Source organism: Lathyrus oleraceus, chromosome 6 (assembly GCF_024323335.1).
Source record: "Lathyrus oleraceus cultivar Zhongwan6 chromosome 6, CAAS_Psat_ZW6_1.0, whole genome shotgun sequence".
Lineage (NCBI taxonomy): Eukaryota > Viridiplantae > Streptophyta > Magnoliopsida > Fabales > Fabaceae > Lathyrus > Lathyrus oleraceus.
Window position 1 is genome coordinate 120058406 of NC_066584.1, and position 7778 is coordinate 120066183.

Here is a 7778-nt window from a genome sequence, read left to right on the forward strand (position 1 = left end):
GAGGACCTTAAAATCATTAACCCATCTTAGCCTTTTAGGATGTAGTGCGGTGGCTATTCATGTGTATACTTGAATTAGTTGTTACATGATACTACACTCGGACAAGTTTCTCTTGAGAATATTATTGGTTGACGAGTAGTCGTATAAACCGATAATATCCAAAAGATGGAATTACGACTCTGGGAACTTTTTAGAACCTTGTTCTACAGGTGATTATACCCTTAGTACATACATTGTGGGTTGGTTCTCATCCTTAACTCCGTGCTCGTGACTCCGAACCTTTGGACCTTGTTTGTGTGCTTTGTGTGACCTTGTTTGTGATTGTTGCATCATGCACTCATGGAATTCATAAGAATTTTACTTAATTTTCAAGGAGCTTAGAGACTCTCTTGTTGCAAACATCGCATATGTTTTGATCATGGATATTGGAATGAGGAATACTCGGAAATACAGTTTTAGATGTCCCAATCTCATGGAATTAAGGAAGCTAGCATCTTTTATGGATGATTCTAAGGGTTTCAGAGACCGTTTTAGAAGACTTCTATATGTGTTATTTACTGATGTTGAGGATGGTCTTCTATGTACTTTGGTTCAGTTCTATGATCCTGTTTACCGGTGCTTCACTTTCCCTAATTATCAGTTGTTGCCTACCATGGAGGAGTATGCTCATCTTTTAGGTATACCAGTTTCTGATAGAGTTCCTTTTAGTGGGGTGGAAGGAATTCTTGAATCTCGGGTTATTGTCGAAGCCATTCATTTAAGGAAGTCTGACATAGATGTCAATCTCACTGTCAAAGGAGGTCTCAGAGGGTTGACTTCAAAGTTTCTATTTGAGAAAGCCTTTTCTTTTGCTAATGCTAATAGCATGGTGGCATTCGAGAATGTTCTTGCCTTACTCGTTTATGGTTTGGTCTTGTTTCCTAACATTGATAATTTCGTTGATGTTAATGTTATGGGGATCTTTTTTATTAGGAATCTGGTTCCAACTCTGCTCGACGATACTTATTTCTCCATTCATCATAGGACTTTTTAAGGGGTGGAACTATTGTCTATTGTGTTCCTTTACTGCACAAGTGGTTTACTTTGCACTTGATGCAGTCTCTTATCTTCCAAGAAAACAAGGATTATTTAAGATGGTCTCAAATACTTATGTCTCTCATTAATGACGATATTACTTGGTACTCTTCTGTTTACAATGACGTCGAGATTATTGATAGTTATGAGGAGCTCTCTAATTTGCCTCTTCTTGGTACACAAGGGGGAATCAACTACAATTCGGCTTTGGCAAGACGTCAACTCGGGTTCCGTATGAAGGACAAACCTAATAACACTTTGTTAGAAGGTTTATTTTTCCAAGACGGGAAAGACACTCAAGGGTTGAAAGCTAGGATGGTGCATGCTTAGCAAAATATTCATAGGAAAGGAAAAAATGAGCTTGAATTGAAGAATTGTGTAGCTTTGGAGCCTTACACTAGTTGCTGAAGATGAGAGGAAAGGAATTCAAGATGCCATACGATTATGAAAGACCTATGTCTTTAGTAATAGTCAAATCTCCCACTATTAAAGGCATATAGGAGTTACAAGATGCTTTGGATAGGATGAAGCAAGAGATGTATGATTATGAAGACAAATTTCACACCTCACACCTTGAGAAAGTAGAATTGCAGAAGTAGCTAAAAGAAAAAGATGACTTGATAGAATTACTCGAGCGACGTGTTATGAAGAGATCAAGAGGCCAAGAGGGTTTATTTTCCTCTAACAGTTCATTATCTACTCATTTTCCTACTTTCGGAGTTTGGAAAGGCATTGTAGACCAGCTCGTGATAGAGAAGGATGCTATGAAAAGCAGGTACGAAAGAGAGATCAAAAGACTTCGAAAGAATAGTCAACTTGGAGTTGGATCATCATCGGACATGATTTCATAGATATATCTTCTCTCCGTTTATGATCATTGAAATTGTGTTTCTAATTGTAATCCTTTATATTATTAATAAAATGAGATTTTTAGTACATTGAAATGTGTTATTCTAATGTTTGCAACTTATGTCTTAAAGTTCCTTGGAAAATAAAAATAACATTCCCATTTGCATTTTGCATATCATGCATCATGTTGCATCTTGGTCTTGCTTTGAGCAAGTTTTCCAGGGGTCTTATTTCTTTCTTGGTTTTCATTCAGACAAGTTGCCTCACCGGTACAATACTCGAGCTAATCAATTGAAAAAGATGGACCGCCTAGAGCAAGAGAATCGTGAACTCTGTGAAGAGGTGGCATCTTTGAGGGACGGTTATGAGAGGCTTACTTCTATGATGGAAGCTTTGACAGATGCTCAGAATCAGCCACCTCCTCCTCCTCCTCAGGCTCCATTTCAGAGGACCGTGATTTTTGAAAATGTCTCTACGCCCATCTCAGTGGCTCCCATTAGTGCTCCACAACACCACATGCCTTCTGGTTTCCCTTGGGGAATGCCTCCTAACTTTGTGCCTGAGGGGTACCAACCTGCTGTTGAAGTTCCTATGGCTTAACCTGTGAAGTCAGTACCAAATCATGTGGTTCACATTGTTCCTTATATCGAAGAACCTGTTTTTCACGCTTACCAAAGTGAAACAGTTTGTGTTTATGAAAGAATGGACGAGTTCCAAGATCAGTATCAAGTTATGCAGAAAGAGATTCAGGCTTTGAGGGGGAAAGATCTGTTTGGGAAAAATGCTCATGATCTGTGTTTGGTTCCTAATATGAAGATTCCGCATAAATTCAAGGTTCCAAATTTCGAAAAGTACAAAGGTAAATCCTGTCCTATGAGTCATCTGGTGATGTACGCTCGTAAGATATCGACTCAGACTGACAACCATCAATTGTTGATCCCCTACTTTTAAGACAGTTTGACTAATGCTGCTCTGAAATGGTATACGGGGCTCGGCAGTACTTAGATTCGAACGTTCAATGACCTAGGTGAGGCTTTTGTTCACCACTACAAATATAATTTTGACATGGTACCGGTAGGGATCAACTCCGTGTTATGTCCCGCAAGGAAAAAGAAACCTTCAAGGAATACATGCAGAGCTGGCGTGAGATCGCTGCACAGGTTAGTCCTCTGTTGGAAGAAAAAGAAATGACAAAGTTATTTTTTAAAATGTCGAGTCCATTCTATTACGACCAAATGGTGGCAAGTGATCCTAATGACTTTACTGAAATGGTGAATATGGGTTTGAGGTTAGAAGAAGGTGTCCGTGAAGGACGGTTGAAAGAAGGTAGTTCATCCGATGATTCCAGAAAGTATGTGAATGGTTTACCCAAGAAGAAGGAACACGATGCAAACGCTATCTCGCAAGAGAAACATAGAAGGCTTCCAAGGAACAGTCAACATCATCAACATGTGGCGTCTATAACTCCAGTGATTAACTCCACTCTAGTTGATAAAGCAACACTGAGTTATCAACCGTATTTCCAGCAACGCACAAATCAACAGAATCATGCCCAGAGGCCTATACAATTTGACCCAATTCCAATGACTTATACAGAGTTGTTTCCTGCTTTAATTTAGAAGAAATTTGTGCAAATAAGAACTCCACCGACTGTTCCGAAAGAGCTTCTGTGGTGGTATAAACCTGACCAATATTGTGCATTCCACCAAGGAGCATCTGGCCATGATATTGAGAATTATTTCGCTTTGAAGGCTGAGGTAAGAAGGTTAATACAAATTGGTATTCTGTTGTTTGAAGATTCCAATCCCAATGTACAAGCTAATTAGCTACCCAAACATGGCAATACAACTGTGAATATGGTCAAAGGATGTTCAGGAAAGTACCGAGTTTTTGACGTCAATCTAATCAGAAGATCCTTGGTTGAAATGCATGCTACTTTATGCGAATTGAGCTATTATGAGCATGACCATGCTTCTTGCCATGTTTGTTCCAGAGAGCCCCGATGGTGTGTTGTTGTGAGAAGAGACTTACAAGAGATGTTGTATCAGAACCTTATTCAGGTTACGAGGGATACAAATGAAGATGACCATGAGGTGAACGTCATAGTTCCTCGTTTTAATCTCCTAGAGTTGGTTGTGATTGCGTATGATGGTCAAAAGACTGTTGTTTCTCCATTGGTTATTCGTTTGGAGGGCCCGACGCCTTACGAGTCTGATAAAGTTGTGCCTTACAAGTATAATGCTACTATGGTAGAAGACGACAAATAAATGCACATTCCTGCTTTTCCATCCATTGTGAATATTGCCGATGTAGGTAGTGTGACCTGAAGTGGTCGGATATTTGTTGTTGCAATTCCTAAGAGGACTGAAGATGTGGTGATAGAAAAATTAAGTCAAGAGAAAACTCATGTTGTACAAGTCGGTCAATCCAGTACTGTGAATCAGAATGTTGATCCATCATGCATCCTAACATTTGGAGTGTTGGATCTGCCACATCAATTAATGAGACGTGATCCAACGCTCCGTGTTTTTTCTGATTTTAATTCTTTTTCTTTTATTATTTTAATTGCTTTTTCTTTAAAAATTCATAGTAATTACATTTTTTATCCAAAAAATCCCAAAGTAATTTCTAAAAGTCTCTTTTATTTTTCATCATCTGATTTTTATTTTTTCACATTTTATTTCACTGATTTTCTATTTTTCATGAATTTTCTCCTTTCTCCTTTACTTTAATTGGTTAAAAATTACTTTTCTGGATTTTTTAATTCTGAAAATTTTATTATATGTTTCTTATTTTATTTCCAACCTTCCATAATTTTCTTGGTCATTTATTTGGTGTTTTGAAGGACTTTATGGATTTTCCATTTTATTTCTATTTTAAATTTCATTTAAAAATACCTTTGATGCATTTTTATTTCATTTAATTGCAATTTATATTTGTGTGACCTTGTGAACTTTTGTTGGCCTTGGATCATGATGGTTTGGACTTTAAGTCTCATCAAACTGAATGGATCTTGGGTGTTGATGGGTGAAAATCCTAATCCACCAAAATTAATGATTGATTTTGATCATGACTTGATCAAACTTTTGATCCAATTTGGGCGTGACTTCTCTTGATTCCTTCTTTTTCATCTTCTTATTTTCCCTTTGATCAATTGGATGGCTTGTGTCCATCTTGTTCATGATGTGTGGATTAATACTTGATGAACTTTCAACATTTCAAATATATCTTCTAAGTGATCATGGATCATTTAAGGTACTTTGGGTTGATTCATAAGTTTGTCATAAATATCATGAAGTGTGGATTTAAGTAATGAACCATCCTCCTAGCCTTTGTGCTTGATCATCCCTTTTCTTTTTTTGGTGTGGTATGGCTTTAGAAGAATGATTTACATATCATTTCTCTAGCATGTATTAACACAAACATTATTATTGACTGGCCTCAGATAGTTGTGAATTCTACATAATTCCAATTATGATTTCTTAATATAGCGCTAAATTTGTCCTAAAAACCAAAGGCATTTTTATAAGTGAGATTGTAAGTCTCTTATTCCTCATGGTATTGTGTGAAAATGTTGCTCCTTTTCCATTTGTGAGAGCTAGTGGTATACTTGTTGATTTTATCCAAGTTGGAGTCCTTCTCATAAATGATGTATAGGTTCATATTTTCATGCTGTGAGTGGATAGTTGAGTGTTCTCCAAAAAATGACCAAAACATCTTTTTATCTTCACTAACATGTTTTACTAATTCTTCACTTGTATTAAATTCTATTTCAATGTCATTTACTTTATGACTTTATTTTATGCCATTTACTTTATACTTTATATTTAGCATTTCATATCATATTATTTGTGATTTTGTCATTTATTTTGTCCATTTTGTACTTTATGCACATCATTGTAAAGAAAACATTAATAAGGAAAAAACCTAAAAAGAAACTTGTTTCTCCTAACTCACGGACTTGTGGTTACTATCCTTGACATCATTGTGGAGTTATGGAGTTAGAATTAGGATCGTGACCTTTGCTTTGAGACTGGTGACTTGAGACCTTGGAATTCATCTAATACCAATGTATGGTCTTCTCTGTGAATACTTGGTTTGGTTACTTTGGATTCATCTGATACATGGATTATTATTTGCTTATTTTGGCTTTCTTGAGGCTTAATCCAAAGGAGGGAATTCTTGCTTGACCAGGGTCATAAAGCTTGCTATCTCTTGGTTATATCTTTCCTCCCTAGTTTTTACTATATGCTTTCAGATAGTCTCTTCTTCTCCTCCCTTTCTTTAATTTTCAAAATCTTCTCTCTTTTTCAAAACCTTCTTACTTTCTAACTTGAACCTCTTTCTCAATAAACCTTGAACTTTGTCAGGTGATTTTCAAAGCCTTTTCCTAACAAATGCTAATTCATTAAGCATATTCTTACCAATTTCAAGAGACTTAAAAAATGCATAACTCATTCAAATTGTTTTTGTACCCTTTATGCCCTTTTCCTTTTAAAAACTTTTCTCAAGGTATTAGACATGAGTCATTTCCATAGTTGAGATATAATTCTCCTATCCCCATATCAATAATGATAATTCTTTTCCATTTATGAGAGCTAGTGGCATACTTGTTGATCCTTATCCAAGTTGGAGCCCTTCTCATGATGATGCAAAGTTCTCATACTTGCGGGTGACTAGTTTAGTATTTTCCTTAAAATAACAAAATGTATTTTCCATAAAAATAAATCAAAACAAACTCCCTTTATCATTTTTACCATGAACTACGAGGTTTTGACTCTCCATTGCGCTTTGTTGGTATGTAGGCATGAGACTTCAAAAGTCTTGGCAAACATAAAAATAAGAAAAATATACTTCTTTTCCCATCCCTCCAATCTTTTAACAAACAACACCCTTTTTCAAACTAAAATATACATATTTTCAAAGAGGTTCCCATGGAATACAATGGATGTTTAGGGTGCTAATAGCTTCCCTTTGCATAACTAACCCTCTGACCCTTGTTCTCTTTTTATTTTTTTTATTTTAAAAACTTTTTTGGATTTTGTTCGTAATTTTCCCATTTTCCTTTGGAAATAATAAAAGCGTGGTACCGACTCTTGCTTTGCGAGTTAAGTTAATCAATAGCTTAATCTCAAAAAATTTACCGCTACAACAACGACTGGAATACCTGACTTGACTGGGGATAAACTTCTCAAGAAAGTACAGTGACAATTCTAAGCAACAGCTAGAATACCTGACTCTACTAAGGAAAATACAGAAGTTCAGTGACGATTCCTACGACTGGAATACCTTACATATGTTGGGGAAGAGAGAATATCAGTGACGACTCCTTATGAAGATTGGAATACCTGACTCATGTTGGGGGAGGAAATTCAAAGATGATTTCTAGGCACGGCTATGAATATCGGGTTGGGAGGAATGAACCCAAAATACCTCGTATCTGAAAAGAGTGAAGTTCAGTGATGATTCTTAACAATGGTTAAGAATACCTGACTCTGCAGGGATGAATGAAAGTGTCGTGATGACTTTCTGGGGATAGAAGAAGTACAATGATAATTCTTAACAATGGCTAAGAATACCTGACTCTTCTAGGGAAACTTGAAACAAAATAGTTCAATGACAATTCCTAGCAACGACTAAGAATACCTAATTCTTCTTTGGGAAATATTTTGAGATCGAATATTAACTCTATTGGGGAAAATCCCTAACAACAATTGGGAGACTCCATATTTGAGTATACGTTTTTCAGAAGATACTTATGATGCGATGTCATGTATGCAAGACGATGATGCATGCTTGGGTTGCTACTGGGGAATTATGCAAATGCAAGGTTTGCAAGTTGTGCCAAGTATGAT